The 24,792-nt window shown below is 38.1% G+C and overlaps 1 pseudogene; it reads right to left on the bottom strand.

The window, feature by feature from the left end:
- Window positions 1–21,455: 21,455 nt before the first annotated feature.
- On the bottom strand, window positions 21,456–21,987 carry LOC118849577 (annotated as a pseudogene).
- Between the last annotated feature and the right edge of the window lie 2,805 nt (window positions 21,988–24,792).

Genomic DNA, 24,792 nt, shown 5'->3' on the forward strand with positions numbered 1-24,792 from the left:
ATTGTGGTCAGAAAAGGATGGATCTAATATTTCTGCTTTTTTCTATTTGTGAGATTTTTTTGCCCTAATATATGGTTAATTTTTGTGAACATATCATGTATAGCTGAGAAAAAGGTTACTCCTTTTTGTTCCTATTCAATTTTCTCCAGAGGTCTAACATATCTAATTTTTCTAAAATTCTATTCATATCTTTTTTATGGTTAGATTTAGCTAGTTCTGAGAAAGGTGAATTGAGGTCCCCCAGTAGTATAGTTTTATTTGTAATGGTTTTTCATTACACATATGCCATAATTTGTTTGAGCATTTCCTAAATGATGAGAATCCCCTTAGTTTTCAGTTCTTTGCTACAACTAGTGTTGCTATGAATATTTTCACATTTATAGATACTTTTCTTCTTTTATTTCTTTGAGGTGTTAACCTACTAATGTTATCACTGGGTCAAAGATACATATTGTTTATTGATTTTTCAGTTATAGTTCTAAATTACTTTCCAAAATGATTATATGTACAAATTAACAGATCCATTAACAATATATTAATGTACTTGTTCTCCTACATCCCTTCTAATAAATGTTGCTTTCTTCTTTGTAATTGTTGTCCACTTCCAATTTTTTATTAACTTATTTTGTCGAAGAAATTTTTCATGATATAGAGGCTTCTGTATAATTTACAAATCTTTGGCTTCTTATTTCTTTCTCTTGAATTCTATTTTTTCAATATATTTCTCCCCATCCTCACATTATCAGACTTTTGCATCAAAGTCATTAAGTATCAGAGTGTATATTAATTGATGTGGAGGGACTTAGGAAGTGACTCATAGAATTTCTTTGCCCCTTTGTTCTCAGCAACTGATGCTGGTGCATAAGTTGCAATTATTTTCAATGTTGGTACTGAAAAAGTAATGTTTAAATAGGCCATGAAATAATATTCCTTATAGCCTTTAGATGTATGATAAAACTCATTTCACCAACTTCTTTCTTTGCCTTTCAAAGAAGTACCTGTGAATGATTCTACCATTTATCTGTAATTTCCTTCTTTCTTCTGGTTTTGTCTGTATCAAAAATGTCATGATGGGTATAATTTGGTTCTTCCAACAATGTGCTCACTTAGCCATTTGACAAGGATCTCACTTTTAGGGTAAATTGAGATTTGTAGATAGTCCAAAATCTACTTAATTCTTAGCATTCTCTGCTCCCTTTCCTGTCTCTCTGTCACCATCACTGCAAAATTGGAAGGGGATGCACAGGACTGAGGGTTATTTTAATTTTTCTTTGTTTTATGAGGTCCCATGACAAAAAAGACCCCATCTCCTAGCCAATAACTGTATACCTATTTTGCCATCTACACAAAATTTCTCAGTTATTTATACAAGAATTGAACGCAAACCTGATGAGAGCATTTGCTAATACACTTCTATAAGCAATAATCAACAATGAATTACATCTTTCCCATTGTAATATTGGGACAGGCTTAATGAGGGCTTAATTCTTAGGGGATGTTTAGATTGGCCCATCCTGTTTGGTGATACAGAGAATGTACAATATCTCATGCACAATTCAGCACAAAGAAATTTAGTGAGTTTATTTTCAGCCCCGAAAGACTGGCAGTCTGGTGCTGTGTGATGACAAGGAATTTCTGATTGGTGGAGGAGACAGAACTGAGTTCACATACAAATGAATTAATGTGTACTCTGTAGTTATTTTTAATGTTACTTTTTAAAATATCGTTCCTACTGGTTTGTTTTGTTTTGTTCTGTTTTAGTAGACTGGCTGATGATTTATGGGGGTTTAATTTATATTTTGCTACTTTGATGAAGTTGTGGTTTCAATTAATTCTTAGTTAAGTTTTTAGGATTCTCTAGGCAGATAATTGTGTTATCTGAAAAATATCATTTTGCTTCCTCTTTGCCCATACGTATACTCTTAACTTCTTTGTCTTACAGGCAGCATTTCTAGGACAATATGAAATAAGAGTCATGAAAACAAACATCGCTGCTTTGCCCTGATCTTGTTGAAAAGTTCTCTAATATTTCTCTATTACATACAATGTTGGCTCTTTATTTGAGATGGATATTGTTTGTTACATTAGGAAAAGGTCATATTCATATACTTCCTATACCTTTTAACATTTTTAATGCAAATTATTTTTGTATTTGCAAGAGCTTTTTCTGAATCTAGTAATATAATCATAAAGCTTTAACATGATCTATTATATTTAAGGTTTTTCTAATGTTGAACCAACTCTATATTCCTGATATAAAGCCTGTTCTTGACATAGAATGACTTAATATGTTGTTGCAACCTTTTTATTTATATTTTGTTCAGTATTTTTGCATAGATAATCATTAGGGATATTGGTCTATAGTTTTCCTTCCCTACTTTGTTTCTCCCTGGTTTTGGTATTAAGAATATATTTTTCTCATAAAAAAGTGTGGTATGATTACTTCTTTTACCATTTTTGCTAAGAATTTATGTAATATTGTAATTGATTATTCTTTGAATGTTTGATAGATTTCACTTGTAACTCTTATCTTATCCTTAGTTCTTTTTGGAGTTCCTTTATAGTTCCTTCAAATTCTTTTCTTGAAATTAGATTTCTTAATTTCTCTATTTCTTGTCCTGTTAATCTTGGTATTTTATAGTTTTATAACTATTCATCTACTTAATTTAAGCTGTCACTTTTGTTGGCATGTATTTGGACAAAATATTTTCTAATGATTATCCCCTCTTCCTTTTTTTTGAATTCTGTTTTTATTTTTCATATTGGTAATTTGTTCCTTTTCTTTAAATTGGATTAGCTAATGATTTATCTGTTTAAGGTAATTTGGTTTAAACTACACTCAGGTTGCCTCATGTGAAGCCCACAGCTTTCTCTTTCTCTATGTAATTGTGGTAATGTCCTCTGATTGGTATCTGCATCTTTAAAACTGGGAAGACTGAGCTGGTCACTCCCTTTCCACCATCTTTTGGGCAGCTCTTTTCAGTGACTCCTATCTCCTACATCCAATGTATACACCATAACCTGAACTGGTGAGAGGGAAAGGATTCCCTTCTCCTATTCTCCATCTTTTATCCTGGTTCCTAGAAGTGGGCCTGGTGATAATTATTTCTGTTTTATTTGTCTTCTGTTTCAGATGCTGGAAGTGAAGAAGATTTTGAGCCCTAGGGACCTTGGAGCCAGAATTGCAGGAGGGCTGGTACATCAGCCAGCCATGTCAGTATGGAAACCCTTCTCAGCCAGGGTGCCCAAGACTCAAGTCTGAGGTGAGTTTTGCACTTGTGATCTTTAGGAACTGAGCTAAGCTATGAATCCGATTCTCTTGTTCTCCCCAGAGACTGAGATGATACAAAGAGAATGGGGAGTTATATCTCCCACGTGTTGGGGGGAGTGTGTTTGTGTATTTGTGATTATACCTTTGGAAATAAATATTCCTTTTATAAAAGCTCCACTGTTGCATTAATTTAAAAAAAATTCCTAGTTTTCTATTTCAATTTTGTTGATCTCATATTTGAATTTCATAATTCTATTTTTATGTTTACTTAGTTTTTTTTAAATTGTTACTTATCTAGTTTTTTTAAATTTACCTTCCAAATTCCTTGATCTCTTTTTCCTTTCTTTGCTAGCTAAAACATTTAGTGATATAAATTTTGACTCCAAGATTCTTTGGCTATATACTCAAAGTTTTTGTATGCTTCTCATTTTCCTCATTTTCTTTAATTATTGTATATTGTGTCTATGACTTGTTTTTTGACAAACTAGTTCTTTTTAAAAAAATATTTTATTTGTTTTAGTCAACTTTTCATTCTCCCATCCCACCCACTATCACACTTGAGAACATAGGAAAAACAAAACCCATTACAAACATATAGAGTTAATCAAAACAAATTTCCACGTTAGCCATATCCAAAAACCAAAATTTGTCTCATTCTGCATTTTGAGTCCTTTATCTCTATCAGGTGGGTAGTATGTTTCATTATTAGTCTTTTGAATCCTGATTGGTTATTACACTGAGTATTCCATACCATTTATATTTCTTACTGTGGGCATCCCCTCAGATTCCTATTCCTTGTCAATTCGAAAAATGCTATAGATATTTTTGTACATCCATAGAGTTTTACTTTGCTTAAATCTACCTTCCAACTAATTCCCCTTCTTCTCTTTTCCCCCTTTTATCCTTTTTCCCTGTTGAGTGAAATATATTTCTGTACGTAACTATGAGAGAGAGAGAGAAAAAAAAAAAAAAAAAAAGAGTGTGTTCTTCCTTCTTCTCACCAGGTCAGATGAAAATGAAGTTCAAGTGTCAGCTGTTCCCTTACAACCTCTCCCATTTGTCTATATAGATTTCTACTTGTGCAACCTGATGATGTGAGATAATTTCCCCTAAATTTCCTTTTCCATCCCCCATCTCTTAGTGTATTCCTCTTCTCCTCTCTTTCTATTCTTTTCTTAAAATCAAGCTATAACAGAACCACTCCCAGACCTTGACTAATTGGACTCCTCTGACCCCTGATGATGATAGGGTTCAGAGGCTGTGTTTGGGTCTGTTCAAGAATAGACTGCTGCTGGATTCAGCCCCTGTCCATCAACTAGAAAGCACTATTAGTTCATTATGGCAGAATTGTAGGCTCCTCTTTATTCTGGGATTCTTTCATTAGTTTTTCCTGTGCAGGCTGGGCTAGATGCTAGAAGTGAGACCCTGCTCTGGACTTAGGGTGCACTGCTGCTAGTTTCTGAACTTCTTCCTTTCTTAGTACCCAGGATCTCCCTTCCTGGGAACACTACTCACCAGTACAGGTCCCCTTCTCAGTCTGCCTTGGATCTGTGACCTAGAACAAGGTAGTAGGTGACAGTTTCCAATTTATACTTTTCCCTGTCAAAGTAACCTATTGTAGGTCTGGGGGATGCCTTGTAAAAGTCTGGGACCTCCTTTTGCCCTAAAGCTCAGTCTCCTACTGGGTATTGGAGTGCTCATGTACACCATGCTTCTAGGGATGGGGTCCATCCCTAGTGTCTGCAGACTTCCTGTCTCCCCATGTGAGCTGGGCTGTACAAATAATTCACTGTGATTTTTTTTTCCTGGATTTTCCTATCATGATTCAGTCTGGTGAATTTTCTAGATATTTTTGGAGGAATTTGTAGAGGAAACCTCACTGCATTGCTTCCTACCACTCTGCCATCTTGACTCTACCTCCTCTAATCTGTCTTTCAACACCCCTAGCTACCAAAGTGATTTTCCTAAACTGCAGATATGACATCACTCTCTTGTTGTAATAAGCTCAATAGGCTCCCTAGTATAAAATATAAATCCTTTGTTTGGTTTTTAAAGCCCTAGGCAACCTGGCCCCAATCAGTCTTTCTAGCCTCGTTATATATTACTTATCTACTCTATTGTACTCTACTCTCCAGTCAAATGGCCTTCTTGCTGTTCCTCACACATTATACTCTCATTTTCTATCTTAGTGCCTTTTGTCCTCCACATCTAGAATGTACTCCTTCCTCACCACCACATAAAACCCTTATGAGAATAAGTCCTTTAAATTGTTCTAAGGTTATTATATAAAGGAGAATGGTCGATTATTCTCCATCTACTCTGGGAATAAGGAAGAAATAAATTAAACTAGATGGATCTTTCTTAGCAACCTTAGCAACCTTAAAAAATATATGTTTTTCTTGCATAGTACAGAGATTATATAGTGTTTTAATGTTATTGCTTTTGCTTCTCTTCTTCCAGAGTTTCTTTTATTTCTGTGTATTTGGATTCCCAATTAGTTGCTCTCTCTTATATTTCTTTAGTGAGATTTGCTACAATGGGGTCAAGGCTGGTTTTTTTAAAAATTCTGCCTATTATTTCTGCTGTGCAGGCCATAAATTCTGCATTCACAATTCTTATTTCACTCTTAAAATCATTTGAGAATATTCTGTTGCAGTTCCATGGTCTCAGGAATTCATAAGGTGCTCTAATTAGCTGTTGACTTATTTGTCTTTGTTTTGCAATATTTATTCATAGATGTTTGTACTTGTTTAGTGGATCAGGAGGCCATCTTCCTTTCTGTTATGAACATCTTCTCTAGTGGTTTATCTGTTTGTGCTCAAGGTCTATGAGTTTTCTTTCTCTTAAGATATTTGGTAATCAGTCTTTTTTCCTTGTATTACACTATTGCTCACTTTCTGGTTCCTTCCTTTTCGATGGTGGTTTCCTTAGAGAAGGGACCTCAAAGTTGTCTCTGCCTCCTTCCAAGCAGTGATATTCACTTTTCACTGGCCTTAGTCACTAGTCTCAGTCCCTACCTCATATTATTTCTTGGGGGATAGAACTGCCCAATGGTGGATGCCAGTCATCTTCCCAATTTTTTTTTCAGGTCTAGTGGAATCTCACATATACACTGTCTCCTTGTCCCTATTCCCTTGCTTCCAATAGCATTTGGGGTGAGTAGAATTGAATTCTGTTGCAAGGTCTCGGGTGGATCTGTCCAAATTGCCAAACTATGGTGCTTGGGAGAGGAGGGGTACTAAATGAACATGTTGGAGATTAAGTATTAGCCTTCTTTGCTTCATTGGGTTGTTACTTCCTTTGGGTTGTTGATGCCTTAGACTATGGAGACAGATGAAATTGCTTATCTCTGGAATAATTCCTATTTTGGAGAAGTTTAAGAGGTTGAAGAGATAGGAGAAAGTATCTAGTCATCCATCTTGTTAGTCACACTTCTTTTTCTTTTTTATTTAATTTATTTAATATATTTAGTTTTCAGCATTGATTTTCACAAGAGTTTGAATTACAAATTTTCTCCCCCATTTCTACCCTCCTCCCAGTCCAAGATGGCATATATTCTGGTTGCCCTGTTCCCCAGTCAGCCCTCCCTTCTGTCACCCCACTCCCCTCCCATACCCTTTTTCCTTCTTGTCTCGTAGGGCAAGATAAATTTCTATGCCCCATTGCCTGTGTATCTTATTTTCTAGTTACATGCAAAAACTTTTTTTGTTTTTCAACATCTGTTTTTTAAATTTTGAGTTCCAAATTCTCTCCCCTCTTCCCTTCCCACCCACCCTCCCTAAGAAGGCAAGCAATTCAACATAGGCCACATGTGTATCATTATGTAAAACCCTTCCATAATATTCATGTTGTGAAAGACTAACTATATTTTGCTCCTTCCTAACCTATTCCCCTTTATTGAATTCTCTCCCTTAACCCTGTTTTTGATTACCTCCTCCTATCTACCCTTCTTTCTATCATCCCCCCTTTTTTATCTTCTTCCTCCTTCTTTCCTGTGGGGTAAGATATCTAATTGAATGTGTATAGTATTCCCTCCTCAGGTCAAATCTGATATGAGCAAGATTCACTCATTCCCCCTCAACTGCCCCCTCTTCCCTTCCTACAGAACTGCTTTTTCTTGCTACTTTTATGCGAGATAATTTACCCCAATCTACCTCTCCCTTTCTCCCTCTCTCAATATATTCCTCTCTCATCCCTTAATTTTATTTTATTTTTTTTTAGATATCATCCCTTCATATTCAACTCACCCTGTGCCCTCTGTCTATAAATATATATACATATATATGTATATATATATACACATACATATATACATACATACACACACATATATATACATACAGACATATATATATATATGCGTATTCCCTTCAGCTACTCTAATACTGAGGTCTCGTGAATCATACACATCATCTTTCCATGTAGGAATGTAAACAAAACAGTTCAACTTTAGTAAGTCCCTTGTGATTTCTTTTTCTTGTTTACTTTTTCATGATTCTCTTGATTCTTGTGTTTGAAAGTCAAATTTTCTATTCAGTTCTGGTCTTTTCACTGAGAAAGCTTGAAAGTCCTCTATTTTATTGAAACTCCATATTTTGCCTTGGAGCATGATACTCAATTTTGCTGGATAGGTGATTCTTTGTTTTAATCCTAGCTCCATTGACCTCCGGAATATTGTATTTCAAGCCCTTCAGTCTCTTAATATAGAAGCTGCTAGATCTTGTGTTATCCTTATTGTGTTTCCACAGTACTCAAATTGTTTCTTTCTGACTGCTTGAAGTATTTTCCCCTTGATCTGGGAGCTCTGGAATTTGGCAACAATATTCCTAGAAGTTTTCTTTTTGGGATCTATTTGAGGAGACGATTTGTGGATTCTTTCAATTTCTATTTTGCCCTGTGGCTCTAGAATATGAGGGCAGTTCTCCTTGATAATTTCTAGAAAGATGATATCTAGGCTCTTTTTTTGATCATGGCTTTCAGGTAGTCCAATAATTTTTAAATTATCTCTCCTGGATCTATTTTCCAGGTCAGTGGTTTCTCCAATGAGATATTTCACATTGTCTTCCACTTTTTCATTCTTTTGGTTCTGTTTTATAATATCTTGATTTCTCCTAAAGTCACTAGCTTCCACTTGCTCCAGTCTAATTTTTAAGGTAGTATTTTCTTCAGTGGTCTTTTGAGTCTCCTTTTCCATTTGGCTAATTCTGCCTTTCAAGGCATTCTTCTCCTCATTGGCTTTTTGGGACTCTTTTGCCATTTGAGTTAGTCTATTTTTTAAGGTGTTGTTTTCTTCAATATTTTTTTCAGTATTTTTTTGGGTCTCCTTTAGCAAGTTATTGACTTGTTTTTCATGGTTTTCTTGCATCCTTCTCATTTCTCTTCCCAATTTTTCCTCTACTTCTCTAACTTCCTTTTCCAAATCCTTTTTGAGCTCTTCCATGGCCTGAGACCAGTTCATGTTTTTCTTGGAGGCTTTTGATGTAGGCTCTTTGACTCTGTTGACTTCTTCTGGCTGTATGTTTTGGTCTTCTTTGTCACCAAAGAAAGATTCCAAAGTCTGAGACTGAATATGAGTCTGTTTTCGCTGCCTGGCCATGTTCCCAACCAACTTATTTGACCCTTGAGTTTTTCGTTGGAGTAAGACTGCTTGTAGAGTAGAGTACTTTGTTCCAAGCTTGAGGGGATGTGCTGTTGTTTTCAGAGCTATTTCTATACAGCCAGCTCTGCCACGCCAGCACTCCTCCTTCCCCAAGAACTGCCCACCGCAACTGGACTCAGATCTTCAGCAGGCTCTGCACTCCTGCTCTGATCCGCCACTTAATTCCTCTCACCAGGTGAGCTTGGGGCCAGAAGCAGCTGCAGCTGTAGTTTTGTAGCTGCACCACCTCCCTGGCCCCAGGGGTGGTGGCTGAAGGTGAACTCCTTTCACTCCCCAGCAGCTTTTCCCACTAACCTTCTCTGTTGTCTTTGGTGTTTGTAGGTTGAGAAGTCTGGTAACTGCCACAGCTCACTGATTCAGGGCCCTAGGGCCTGTTCCTCCGGTCCCCGGTCTGATTGGTCCTGCTGCTGCCCATGCTGGGCTCCGCTCCCCTCTGCTCCCAGCTTCATGGGCGATAGCCCTGACCCAGCGACCATACAGGCTGTCCTGGGCTGGAGCCCTGCCTCCCTCTGTTATTTTGTGGGTTCTGCAGTTCTAGAATTTGTTCAGAGCCATTTTTTATAGGTTTTGGAGGGACGTGGCAGGGAGCTCATGCAAGTCCTTGCTTTCCAGCCGCCATCTTGACTCCTCCCCGTTAGTCACACTTTTGACCTATTTTCTAGGTTAGTTGTTTTTGATAGTAAATACTAGTAGTTCTTTCTATTTTTTCAGTCTTTTGATTGTTTTATTTTTGGTTGTCTCATGCAGTTACGGTGTTCTTATTGCTTCATTCTATTTCTTAGGGTGTACATTGCTTGGGTAAAGTTTTTCGATGTTCTTTTCTAAGTTTTATTTTCATTCCAATTTTTTTTTTCGTCAAAAGCTCTAATTTCACTTAAAAAAATCACTGGTTTCATTTCTTCTAGATACTCTTATAGCACCTGTGGTTGTGTCATTTTTTTCTCTATCACTTTGTTGGACTGGGTCTGCCTGTGTATCTATCTCTTTGCATAGTTCCCAGGAGTTGGTTTCATCCTATACCAGGGGACTTGCAGGAGGAACTAAGATCAGCCTGATCTCCAACATCCATCTTGGGCCTATCAGCAAAGGATGACTACCTTTGTCTTCTGCTATCCCACCCATTCCTCTGAAGAATGGTTAAGTGAGTCCTGTTCCTTTTACAGTGATCTGTTCCTGCCTTCTGTTCTGATGGGCCAGAATCTGGCTTTAGCCCTCAATTACCTGATTGCTCTGACTTATAGCCCTCTTGGAGCTTCTTCATTCAGAGTGCCTGCTGGCTTAGGTGCACTTACAAGAGCTTCTGCTGGATTTGCCACCCCTTTTCTAGCCCATTCACTATTGACTTCCTAGGCTGTTTCCTCTCCCAGGGCTTGTAGGCCAATTTACTGGGGCAAGCTCTTTTCCAGAGCCTTCAAGCTTCACATGAGCTTGCTGGAGCTTTCGCTAAATTCTGGTAGTTGTTTTGTACAGTTCTGGAATGGATAAAGGATCTTACTTCTGTTTCTCTTCAGGTTCTTTAATAATTACTGCATGTGAGGTCCTTTTTAGATATTTGATGTGGCATGCTAATAGAGCTTTGCTGCTTTCCAAAATTTCATGTTGTCACCTTAACTAGAAGTCCTATTGCTAAGTAAACTTTTTTTTAAAAAATTAAATATCGCATCATTTACAAATACTTCATTTTGTTCTAATTCCAAGGCTGAACCACCATACCAGTGTGAGAGATGGGTAAAAGTTAGGGAAAGTTAGGTTTCCACAGAAGAGTTCATTGAGTTCCACAGAATAATTAATTAGGTGTCAGCTGAAACAAAGAAGGAGTAAAGATTATCCAGGATGATGGTCACCAGTCAATGGTAATATAGATGTTAAGAGAACTGGTCTAAACTGGCCAGACAATGGTCAGGGTTGAAGAGAAAACTGGGTCAAATGGCTACCATGTATGTTTAATTGGCTAATTGAATATTACCTCACACACCCACAGGGAGGTGTTTTCTGCCATTTTTGAATATAGGACATATGTTGAGGAGGGGGGCATATACCAAGGAGTTTCACGTTGGGGGCGTATAGGGAAGATTGTGACCCAGAAGGGGGTGGACCAATCCATTTTCTGAAGTGGGGTACTGAGCTAAAGGTGGATCGATCTTAGTCTAACAGAATAAAGTTGGTCTCACTCCTGTATTCCCCACTCCCCCTTCCTAAAGAAGGGTGGAGTCCATTCCTCCCCAGGAATGTTTACCAATTCCTTTGAATTCCTCAATAATAATAAATTGCCCTTGATACCTGAATTTCAGTGTCAAGCATATTTCTAACACCAGCTTGAGTCAGATATGGCACAGAACACTCTAATTACAACCATTACACACACAAAGCTAAGTTACTATATTTATATTTCAACTAGGACTCAATTGTATAAAATTGTGTGAAATTTAAAGAGAACTATCATAGATTTGCTAGAGCATTCCCCTAGATGTATATGTTTTCATCAATCATGGGACAATAAGGAGTAAACTGACTTCTCATTATCTCATCTCCATCTTCAATCCTACCTCATCTGTGTCCTATTCCACCTCTGCCCACCTCTTGTACTGTGATCTCTGGATTTCTCATTACCCAGGGAAAAAATTTGCCTTCCTCCTGGACCTCTTTCTCTCCCATTCCTTCTATTTACTTTCCCTTACTGAGACCTGGATTTTCCCAGATCATATTGTATCCTTGGCTATCTTCTTTACCACAAGGAGTAGGAATACTGCTTGTTCCCCACATTGGCTTTGAGACTGTGATACTATCATCAAGTAATCTCTCCTTTGAAGTTCACTTATTTAAAATTTTCTACCCTAATTGTCACCCAACAGTGACAATTGTGTATTGACTTCCAGGTTGAGTTCAAAACTTGGCTTACCATCTTCTCCCTAATTTCTGTTCTTATACTAGGGGACTTCAACATATATGTTGATGCTCTCTCAAATTTTCTAACTTCCCCGAGTTCTTCAGTCTGCTTAAATCCTCTTATCTACTCCTTTGTACCATCTTAGCCAGACATAGGAATGATCACACCCTGGATTTCACCATTCTCACAATTGTTCCTCTCCTTAGTCAAAAACTGACATTCATCTATCTTCCTATAAAGTCTTATCCTTCTGTCTCTCCCCATACCTCACTCTGCTAAACCTATTCTTGCTAAACCCCCAATCCTTCCATCCATCTATACTTTCTTGAGTCATTACCCTGCCTCTGACTTCAATTTCTTCCCTTTCTTGTTTTGATCCTATAGTTAAGCAATTCAACCTCATATTGTCATCAACTCTTGAATTCTTTGCCTTATTATTCCATCAGTGCTCATCCCTTGCCTATCCCTAGCCTTGAATTACTCCTACCATCTGCCTCCTATTTTTACTCATAAGCTACTGAATGGAGCTGAAAAAAGCTACATAACTGTGCTGACTAGATACACTATAGATTCATGTTATCCAACTCTAACTGGCCCCTCATTGCAGCCAGGCAATCTTTGTATTCCTCCCTAAACGATGCCATATTTTACATATTAAAAAAACTATTCTAACCCTTCTTTCCTCAGGCTCCCACATTCCCTCCCCATCTCCTCAGGTGAAGACTTTGGCTCCTATTTTACTGAGAAAATGTAGGCTGCTCATCATGAGTTCCTTCTCCCTTTCTCTCTATATTAAAACCCCTTGACATAATCTCCCATTCCTCCTTTCTTCCACCATTCTTTGATAATGAGGTGACCCTTCTCCTTGCTAAAGCCAATCCTTCTGTACTCTTCATCCTGAACCCTCCTGTTTTCTCCAGCAGATTGGTCTCTTACTGTCCTTTTTCTCAACTTAATCTTCAACCTTTCCCAATCTACTGATACCCTCCCCACTCTTTACAAATATTTCCATCACTGCCACTAGATCCAACCAATGCCCTCAAGCTATCATCTTATGTCTTCTCCCTTTCTCAATCAAATTATTAGAAAAAAAACTCTACCTTTATGGCAACTACTTTTCTTCTCACTTAAAACCTTTGCTACCTAGTTCACAGGTTGTGTTTGTCCTTCATTCTCAAAGAGGACCATGACATCAGGATGCCATGACTTGCAGTTGACTTTGATTTGAGTGAGGGAGGGCTGTGCTAGGTCACCAGCCTCACTTTCTCCTCCAGAGCCATCTGGGTCTAGTGGCCTGATATTCACCAGGACAACTGGAGATGGCCCAGGATGCATTAGGAGACCCTGGCCTGGTTCTCACTTAGAGTGAGGTGACACCCATTCAGTGAATAGGCTTCTTTGAGAAGTTAATCAAAGGATGGGCCCTTTAATCAAAAACTCAAAAAAAGAAATCTAACTGGAAGGGCCAAAAGAGAAATAGTTACTATTTAGTATTTACATTCACTCTGTGCTAGGAGGGCAGGGACTTATTGTCCAGTCTATGAGCTCCAGAGTGAGTTGGGTTTAAAGCTTAGTTTTTGGGAAAGAAATCTAGCCAGCGAACCCAAAGTTAAGGAGACAGCCTTTGGCCATTGAAATGTACCTTCTTTTGGGCAAAGCTACCTGGTTCATCACTTAATTTAAACTATTCTCTCAAAAATTACCAGTGATCTCTTAATTACCAAATCTAAGGGTCTTTTCTCAGTTCTAATTCCTTTTCATTTCTCTTTGACAATTTGACCACATTCTCTTCCTGGATACTTTGTCCTGTCTAGATTTTCATGACACCACTCTCTTCTGTTTCTCCTTCTATGTATCTGTCTACACCTTAGTCTTCTCATGTTCCCTTATTGGGCATATTGGTTCTTTCTCTCCTCTCTTTCTCTCTCAGTGACCTCATCTAGTTTTATGGGTTTATTCATAGATTTATATATCTAACTCCAGCTTTTCCCAAGTTTCAGTCCATATCGCTGCACTTCAGACTAAATCCCCTTGAGTTATCATGATCCCCCAACTCAACATGTCCAAAGCAGAACACATTATCCTTTCCACAAAACCCACCTCTCTTTCAAATTTCCTTTTCTCTAACCACCATTCTTCCAGTCTCCCAGCTTTGTAACCTTTGTGTTATCCTTGACTCTTCACTCTCCTTTCCTCTGGCAGAGGAGAGCTGGCACAATACTTTCTTAGTTCAGGTTCTGATGTTGGGATGAAATAAAGCACTCAAAAGTCATTGAACATTGAATACAAGGAGATTGACTTTGTCCTAATCCAGCAAGAATAAGCAACAAATATATAGTAGCACTTAACTTTCCCCTTAGTTTTCATATGGAAATGTAAGATAATACTACTTACACTTCTTTGGGCTTCAGAAACAAAACCAAAAAAAGAAAAAGAAAAAAAAACAGGAGAGCAAATAGTTTGCCTCAATCTGCATTCAGACTCCATAGTTCTTCCTCTGGGTGTAGATAGCTCTCTCCATCATGAGTCCTTTGGAGTTGTCTTTGAACCTTGTATTGCTGAGAAGAGCCAAGTCTATCAAGGTTAGTTATCACAGAATCAATATATCTGTGGTTGTGTACAATGTTCTCCTGGTTCCGCTCCTCTTGCTCAGCATTATATCATGTAGGTTTTTCCAGATTCTTATGAAGTCCATATCTTCCCCATTTCTTATAGCACAATAGTATTCCATTACATTCATATACCACAACTTGTTTAGCCATTCCCCAGTTGATGGGCATCCCCTTGATTGCCAATTCTTTGCTACCACAAAAAGAGCTCCTATAAATATTTTTGTACATACAATTCCCTTTCCCATTTGTGTGATCTCTTTGGGATATAGCCTGAGAAGTGGTATTGCTGGCTCAAAGGTATGCACATTTTTATAGCCCTTTGGGCATGGTTCCAAATTGTTCTCCAGAATGGTTGGATCAGTTCACAACTCCACCAGCAATGTAAAAATGTTCCAATTTTCCCATATCCTCTCCAGCATTTATCATTTTCATGTTTTGGTTAGAATCTTTTATGAACAACAGGAAGCTGCATCAGAGAAGCTAACGCTAATCAAATACCAGGGACAGTTTTGTCCTAGACCAAAGGTAGGGAACCTGCAGCTTCAAAGTCACATGTGGCCTTCTAGGTCCTTGGGTGTGGCCTTTTGACTGAATCCAAGTTTTACAGAACAGATCCTCTTTTTAAGGGGATTTTTCTGTGCATTCAAAGGGCCACACTTGAAGACCCAGAAGGCCTATGTGGCCTTGAGGGTGCTGGCTCCCCACCCCTGTGACTTAGACCTAGCTCACTATTGGCTAGAGGTGGGTAGTAGTGTGAAAAGGAAGCTAGAGGTAATCAAATCCTGGTGGGCAGCCTTTTTTTTTTTTTTTGAGTAAAGCCTTCTCATGTTGTCAGTGAGAGAAAAGAAACTGCATCAAGGAAATACTGGTCCTTACTCCCACATATCTGACTAGTTGCCAAATCTTGCTATTTCTACCTCAATAACATTTCTCACATCTAACCCCTTTCTCCCTACTCACACAGCTACTACATTAATTGGGGCCCTCATTCCCTTTTGCTCTCTCCTCATTTCTAACTCAAAGACTGTCTCTTTCTTCAAAGATGCAATTCAAATTCCATCTTGTACAAGAAGCTTTTCATGATCGTGCCAACTGCTGCTATCTTTTCTCCAACTACCTTATGTTTAATTACTTTGTATTTGTTTATATTTATTCTTTTAATATTTATTCTTTACATATGTACATATGTGTCTCTCTTGCTTGATTATAATCTCTAACAAGATGAGATTGTTTCATTCTTTGAATTTGTATCCCAAGGACCTAGTTCTTAATAAATACCTATTGATTGACTGATAAAATTATCATTAATATAGTTTGGCTTATTACACTAACTAGCCATCATTTCTGGAAACAATTTCAGGATGTGGGGAGAATGAGCTTTGATGGGGAAAAGAGGAATGGGAAAGGTTTGGGGGATCATGGTATGCTATGTAAATACAGTGATGCTGGATACTCAGAGATTGGAGCAAAGGTAGATTCCCAAACAGGAAAAGCAAAATGATAAGGAAGGACAAGGGACAAAAATTAACCTCTAAAGGTTTGTCTAGGGTTGGCCTTGTCCAATGTTAAAATAACAGGAATGCTGCATACCTGTGGATCCATTTAACTACAACTAGCACTTAGTTCAGGAATACCACATACAATGAGGCATTAAAAAGTCCTGCCAACTGAGGAAAGCTGGCGCTTTGGAGGTATAGTGGAATTCCTACTGCCCTTATAACCTAGCATTGCTACCATGGTGATTGGGGCTGCACAGGGGAACAGCATTTATTTTAGTAGTAATTTTATTTTAATATGTTTTAACATTTAATTAGTAATTGAATCCTTTTATTCTCACATCATAACGTACTTTATTTTTATTAAATTTTACGGTTCATGAGTGTTTCATTGCAAAAGACAGTCTCTGCTCCCAAGGAGCTCCCATTCTAGTGGAAGTAACAACATGTAAACAACTCTATACAAAGATTTATTTATTTTTACTAATTAATTTATTTGTAGTTTTCAAAATTCACTTCCACAAGATTTTGAGTTCCAAATTTTCTCCCCATCTTTCTCCTCCCCTGCAAGACAGCATACATTCTGATTACCCCTTCCCCCAGTCTGTCCTCCTTTCTGTCACCCCCCCTCCTTCTCTTACCTCCTTCCCTTCTATTTTCCTGTAGGGCAAGATGGATTTCTATACCCCATTGCCTGTATATCTTATTTCCCAGTTACACGTAAAAACAATTTTTAACATTCGTTTTTAAAACTTTGAATTCCAAATCTCTTCCTTCCTCTTTCTCCACCAACCCTCATTGAGGCAAGCAATTCAATATAGGTTATACATGTATAGTCATGCAAAACACTAACATAATAGTCATGTTGTAAAAGACTAACTATATTTCCCTCCATCCTATCCCACCCCTTCCCATTTATTTATTGAGTGTGTATGTTATTCCCTACCCTAAGCCAAATCCATTGAGAGTAAGGTTCACTCATTCGCTCTCACCTCCCCCTCTTCCCCTCCACCGTGAAAAGATTTTCCTTGTCTTTTTTATATGAGATAATTTATCCCATTCTACCTCTCCCTTTCTCTTTTCTCTCATTGGCATTACAATCACTGAGTTGGATGAGGGTACACATGGTATACCTACAAGATTTGCAGATGACACAAACTAAAAGGGATAGCTAACATCCTGGATAACAGAACTGGTTACTGAAAAAGTTGACAGAATAAGGGGCCAAATCTGCCCCCAAAGAAGATTAATAATGTAAATATATATATATACATATATATATATATGCATATGTGTATATATTCCCTCCAACTATAGTTACAAATATCATCTTTCCATGTAGGAATGTAAACAGTTCAACTTTAATGATTTATGATTTCTTATAATTTCTCTTTCCTGTTTGCCTTTCCATGCTTCTCTGGAGTCTTATATTTGAGAGTCAAATTTTCTATTCAGCTCTGGTCTTTTCATCAAGAATGCTCGAAAGTCCTCTATTTCATTGAATATGCATTTTTTCCCCTGAAGGATTGTACTCAGTTTTGCTGGGTAGGTGATTTTTGGTTTTAATCCTAGCTGCTTTGACCTCTAGAATATCATATTCCAAGCCCTAGCTGCTAAATCTTGTGTTATCCTGACTGTGGCTCCACCACACTGTAATGCCAATTATAGTAGCACATCCAAGGACTGCTGCTGTGATCAGTTTCAGGGGTCCAATATCATAGTATAATGAACTCTCTATTTATTCATCTATCTCATAACATAACCTCCTTAAGCAAGGTGTATCATTTATTTCATATATCTCATAATATCCTTAAGCAAAGGATATCATTTATCTCATGTGTCTCATAAAATTCTTAAGCAAAGGATATCATTTAATATGTATTTATCTCATAGCACTCAGTATGTCATATAGTACATAGATATGTTATTGCATTCAGTAGCATTCCCCAAAATACTTGTTTACACAGCAGGGGGTCCCGGCTAAGGTCTTCCTTAGCACAACACATCCTTAAAGGGTAGCAGAAAATACCACACCATCCACCCCAGGTAACAGTAAGAACAATATCCTTAATCATTACCAACCATCCAAGTAAAGTCCTCTTTCATCTTGACTAGAGGTTGACTTCCAAGTCCCATGGCTCTTCCTCTGTCTGCCCTACAACTCCACTCGCCTTCAAAGTTAGGAGGCTCCTTCAGCAAGTTTCTGCCATCAAAGGTCTGCTCTGCGCTCTCAGAGGTCTCCTCTCTGCTCTAGAGGTCTCCTCCCAGCTCTTTTAGGTCTCTTGCCATCTCTTTTAGGTTTCCTCTCAGCTCAATGCTCACAGCTCATTCTTCTTCGTCTCTTCTCTTCATTCTTCTCCTCTCAACGCTGGCAGCTCTCTCTTGATGTCTTCTCTTCAATGCTCTCTCAATGTCTGCTTCTCTCACACTCTGGGTTCTCCTTATATACAGTTCTGGCTGGCATCTGATTGGTTAGAACTCAGGTCTCTGATTGGCTGAATTCATGCACATCTGATTGGTTAGAGCTCAATGCACATTCAATCCAGCAAAAAATCCCACTTTGCTTGCCATTACACATACTTGAATTGCTTTTTTCTGGCTGCTTGCAATATTTTCTCCATGAAATTCCTCTGAAATTAAGCTACAATAGTCCTAGGAATGTTCCTTTTAGGATCTCTTTCAGGAGGTGATCAGTAGATTATTTCCATTTCTATTTTACCCTCTGGTTCTAGAATATCAGGGCAGTTCTCCTTGATAATTTCTTGAAAGATGATGTCTAGACTCTTTTTTTGATCATGACTTTAAGGTAGTCCAATAATTTTTAAATTTTCTCTCCTGGATCTATTTTCCAGATCACTTGTTTTTCCAATGAGATATTTCACATTGTCTTCTCTTTATGTTTTCATTCTTTTGGTTTTGTTTCATAATTTCTTGATTTTTCATAGAGTCAGTAGCTTCCATTTGCCCCATTCTAATTTTTAAGGAATTATTTTCTTCAGTCAGATTTTGGACCTCCTTTTCTATTTGGTCAATTCTGCTTTTTAAAGGCATTCTTCCCCTCATTAGCTTTTTGGGTCTCTTTTGCCATTTGGTCATGTCTATTTTTTAAGGTGTTATTTTCGTCAGCATTTTTTTGGGTCCTCTTTAGCAAGTTGTTGACTTGTTTTTCATGATTTTCTTGTATCACTCTCATTTCTCTTCCCAATTTTTCCTTTACTTCACTTACTTGATTTTCAAAATCATTTTTGAGCTCTTCCATGGCCTGCATCCAATTCATATTTTTCTTGGAGGCTTTGGATGTAGGAACGTTGACTTTGTTGTTTTCTTCTGGTTGTATGTTGTGATCTTCTTTGTCACCAAAGTAAGATTCTTTAGTCTAAGTTTTTCCCCAGTGTTTGCTCATTTTCCCAGACAATTACTTGACTTTTTAACTCTTTATTGAGGTAGGACTCTGCTTCGAGTGTGGAGGGCGTACTGTCCCAAACTTCAGGGGTTTTGTGCAGCTGTTTTCAGAGATACTTCTAGAAACTTGTAAATTTTTAGTTCTTCCAAGGTGATATGATCAAAGGAGAGGTGTTTTCTCCTCTGCTGGCCTGTGCTCTGGTCTGTGAGTGACCACAAGCCTTGGAACTGTGAGGAGTATTCCTTCTCCACCACAACCACAAGCTGTATCACTCCAGCGCTCCTCTTCACCCCAGGACTGCCACCCAGGACTATGACCCAGATCCAATCATGGGCAAAGCAAGAAAATCCTGCCTCAGCACCAGCAAAGAGATCCTTGCAATCCCCCTCTAATCAGCTGTTCAATCCCCACACCACCTCTGGAAGCCGCTGCCATTGCCGCTGTAGCCACCCTGGAGTTGGGGCCAGACCACATTCCTCTCTCACCCAGATCCAAAAGACTTTTCCTACTGACCTTCTAAGTTGTCTTTGGCATTTGTGGGTTGAGAAGTCTGGAAATCACCACAGCTGCCAGTGATTCAGTCCCCCAAGGCCTGCTTCAGATTTGCTGGGGCCCAGTCTATGTTGGCACACTTTGCTAGACTGTGCTCCTCTCTCAGCCTGGTGCAACAGACCTTTCCTGTTGACCTTCCAGTTTGTCTTCAGCTGAAAATTTGTTTCACTCTGTCATTTTGTGGGTTCTCCTACTCTAGAATTTATTTAGAGTCATTTTTTTACAAGTATTTGGAAGAGTTTGGGGGAGAGCTCAAGCAAGTCTCTGCTTTTACTCCACCATCTTGGCTCCACCTCCTATACAAGGATTTATAAAGGATAAAATAGAGGTATTGAACAGAGGGAAGATATTCAGGAAGTATTAAGATCAGGAAAGTCTTCTTCTAGAAAAGGGAATTTGTAGCTGAGACTTGAAAGAAACCAGAAAAGCAAGAAGGTTGAGATGAGGAGGGAAAGAATTCCAGGCATGATGGACAATCAGTTAAAATGAACAGTCAGAAAATGAACTGTATTGTGTGAGGAACAACAAGATGTGTGGGAGTTTAGGTTATGAATGACTTTGAATATCAAATGGAGGATGGTAGGGAGACACTAGACTTTATTGAGTAGGAAGGTGACATGGCCAGACCTGTGCTTTAGGAAAATCACTTTGACAGTTGAGTGGAGAATGGATTGGAGCAAGGAGAGACTTGTGGCAGGGAGACCAACCATTAGGCTAATGCAATAGTCTAGGTGTCAGGTGATGAGAGCCTTGATCAAGGTGGTGGAAGGTTATTCAGAAGAAAGTGGACTATATGAGAGATATTATGAAGGTAAGTCAACAGAATTTGCAACAGATTGGGTATGAGGGGTGAAAGTGAAGGTCAACTCTAGGATGACCACTAGAATGTGAGCTTGGGTTACCAGAAAGATGGTGATGTTCACAGTGTTAGGAAAGGTAGGAAGAGGGGAGGGATTGGGAAGAAGATGATGAGATCAGTTTTGGACATGTTGAGTTTAAGATGTTTATGGGACAGTCAGTTCAAGATGTCAAATTAGATAGAGATGTGAGTCTCGAGATTAGAAGGGAAGTTAGGGCTGGAAATAGATCTCAAAATCATCAGCATAGAGGTGGAAATTGAATCCATGGAAGCTTATGAGATCATCAAGCAAAATAATGAGAGGAGAAGAAAGCCCAGGAACAAACCCTGGGGGACATCCACCTGGCTAAAGGAAACTGAGAAGGGATGGTCTGACAGAAAGAGAATCAGAAGAGAACAATGTCATGAAAACCTAGAAAGAAGGGAATATCAAGGAGAAGAGCATCATCAACAATACAATAGGTGTGACATGGTAACTCAAGAGTTGTTTTAATTTGCATTTCTCTGATCAGTAGTGATTTAGAGCATTTTTTCATGTGACTCTATTAGATAGCTTTGATTTCTTCTTCTGAAAACTGCCTGTTCATATCCTTTGATAATTTATCAACTGGGGAATGGCTTTCATATATTAGAGAAACTTTGTATAAATTTTTTTTTCCAATTGAGAAATTTATTTAAACAGGTCAAATAAAACAGGTACCTCCTTGTCTCTGCACTTAGAAGAAGGTGTTGGGCCTCTTGGTAGTAAAGCGTGGTTTGTGCTGGTGCTGCAGAACTCTGTGGGGCAGAGGGAACTTGATTTTGGAATCGTGAAACTGCTTGACTGCGGGCGGGCAGCACTTGCTGGCAGGAATTTCTTCCACTTTCATGATCTGGATGGAGTGGGCTCGGGCACGGTGACGGGCTGCCATATATATCTCAGTAGCACTGAGTGATGGCACCAGCGAGGGTCAGGTCCCACCTGTACATGTCCCCTGTACATGTTGTGGGTCCCACTCCTGGAATCGTAGCGCAGCCAGATGCCAAAATTTTTCACTCTAAGAGGGAACTTTTCAAAGACCTGTCCACAGTATACAATTTCTCCAGAAGATTTCTTCATCTTTTTCAGCTGAGAAATGAAGTACCAGAATCGGGACTTTGCTACAACATGATTAGGAGCAAAGATCCGCATCTGATAAAGAGGCAGCACTGGACTCTTGGGAGTAGGCAGATAGCATCCAACTCTCTCAGGGTGCCCGAGGCCTTCATGGTGCTGCTGCCTCACTCCCCGCCAACCTGCAAAAGGAAAGCTCTATTAATTTTTTTTCTAGTTTCTTGCTTTCCTGTTAATTTTAATTGCATTGGTTTTGTTTGTGCAAAACCTTTTTAATGTCATGTAATCAAAATTACCCATTTTACTTCCCATGATTATCTCTATCTCGTTTGGTCATAATCTCTCCCCTTATCCATAGATCTGAAGGTAAGTTTTTCCATGTTCCCCTAATTTGCTTAAGATATCACCCTTTATAACTAAATTATGCACTATTTTGACCTTATCTTGCTATAGGGTATGAGATGCTGGTCTATGACTAGTTAAATAGTGCTTTCTTCCCCTAAGAGTTTAGATCTTTGGGTTTATCAAACACTAGATTATTATGATCATTTGCTACTGTATATTATATACCTAATCTGTTCCACTGATTTACATCTCTATTTCTCAGCCAGTACCAGATTGTTTTGATGATGATCACTTTGTAATGTAGTTCAAAATCTGGTACTGTTAGGCTGCCTTCTTCACATTTTTTTTTTATTCCCTTGATATCCTTGACCTTTTATTTTTCTCTAGATGAATTTTGTTATTATTGTTTCTAACTCTATAAAATAATTGTTTCATAGTTTTATTGGTATGACACTAAATAAGAGAATTAAGTTAGGTAGAATTGTTATTTTTATTATATAGGCTCTACCTACCCAAGAACAATTAATATTTCTCCAGTTGTTTAGATCTGTTTTTACTTGTGTGAAAAATGTTTAGAAATTGTGTTCATATAGTTCTTGGGTTTGTCTTGGCAAGTAGACTCTCAAGTATTTTATAATGTCTGTAGTTATTTAATTTATTTTTATATTTATTATCAAATATTAAAATACATTTAGATATTTATTTATATTGTATGTAGATTATTTATATTTACATATATAAAATTATATGTATTTATACAATTATAAATTTATATTTACTATATAATTATTATAATGATTATATATTTATAATATAATGATATAATTATAAAATGTATAAATTTATAAAAATTATATATATAAAATATGTTTATATTTTTTATATTTTATTTAAGCATTTATATTTAAAATAAAAAATTAAATATTTAAATTCTTAAATATTTCATTTTTCCAATTACATGTAAAAAAAATTTAACATTGGGGTTTTTGTTTAAATTTTGAGTTCCAAATTCTCTTTCTCCCTTTCTCTTCTCCCCTTTCATTGAGAAGGTAAGCAATTTGATATAAGGCATACATGTGTAGTCATGTAAAACATGCTTCCATATTTATGATGTGAAAGAAAGGCCAAAAAAACCCCCAAGAAAAACAAAGAAATTAGAAAAAAAAAAGAGTATGCTTTGATCTACATTCAAACTCTAGCAGTTCTTTCTCTGAGTCCTTTGGAATTGTCTTAGATAATTGTATTGCTGAGAATAGCTAAATCATTCACAGTTGATCATAATACAATATTGCTGTTACTGTGTATAATGTTCTCCAGGTTCTGCTCACTTCACTTTGCATTCATGTAAGTTCGTGTAAGTCTTTCCAGGTTTTTTTCTGAAAGCATCCTGCTCATCATTTCTTATAATAATATTCCACCACAATCATATGCTACAACTTGTTCAGCCATTCCCTAGTTGATGGGCATTCCCTCAATTTTCAATTCTTTGCCACTAAAAAAAGAGCTGCTATAAATATTTTTATACATATTATAATGGCAACCACACTGGCACACCCAGGATGGCTGCTAGCACAGGTTCTTAGATCTACTTTTCTAGGAAAGATTGCTCAAAAAGGAGTTAACAATCTGTAATATTAATCAAGTTGGGACTTTTCTACTGTTTTAGAATGCTAAATTAATTAAGTGCCTTTGATTGAGCCTTACTAGGTGCAAAGCCTGAGGCCCAAACCCCTAATTACTAGGTGCTAAGCCTATGTGGGCGTGAAACCCTCAGGGTCCTAAGTGGGGTTGCTAAGACCAGAGCCAATAGTAGGCGCCTAAGTTCTGGTTGCTCAGATGATGTTCGATGATGTCCAAAGATTGTATAAAAAGAGAGAACGGAGCTATTTTCTTGAGGCTCTCACTCCTGGAGGAGTGTTGGTGTGGGACTCTGGGCAGCCGCTCCAAGAGCCTCCCAGTTTGTCAACCCAGATGTTGATGGTTTCTTGGTAACTATGAATTGTATTTGGTCTGTTTATAATGTATGTTTGTAATTTGTTTGTATTTGCTCTGAAGTTCAGGGTGCTGGCTTTTTCCCCTGAACTAAGTGAGTTTATATGTATATGTTGGATTAAAGTAAGATTCTTAACCCCTTAACGTTGCTTTCCTTAGTAAAGCAGATAAAAAGAACCTGTGCTGGCAGCATTCTTGCTGTTGGGTTTGTGTTGGTCTTTCACCCCATAGCAGCTACTAGCCGAATTGTTACAACAAATGGCATAGTCAGGTAGGATCTGCAGATTAAAAGGAAAGTATGGCGTTTTGGGGTATTGAGATGGTGGTTGAATGTTTCCCAGTTTTTGGATTGCTCTTTGTAGTTGGGGTGGCTATGGTTCTATGGAGCCCCAGGAGCAACAGCGGCCTGAAGGAGAACAGGCAAGTGGCAATAACAGGAATGGTTTCCCAGGGGCCCAAATAGGGGGCCCCCGGAGATGGTCTCTCCTCCCCCCTCCCCTCCAGAGGAAACTGGCTGGAGCAGAGGCTGTGGGAGGAAAACGGGCAGAGGTTTGGGGGATGTGTGGATGGCCGGAGCAAGGGCTTGAGTTGATAAGGCTGGCTCTGGAAGACTGTACTGAAAG

This window comes from Trichosurus vulpecula, chromosome 5 (genome assembly GCF_011100635.1).
Source record: "Trichosurus vulpecula isolate mTriVul1 chromosome 5, mTriVul1.pri, whole genome shotgun sequence".
In the NCBI taxonomy this organism is placed as follows: domain Eukaryota; kingdom Metazoa; phylum Chordata; class Mammalia; order Diprotodontia; family Phalangeridae; genus Trichosurus; species Trichosurus vulpecula.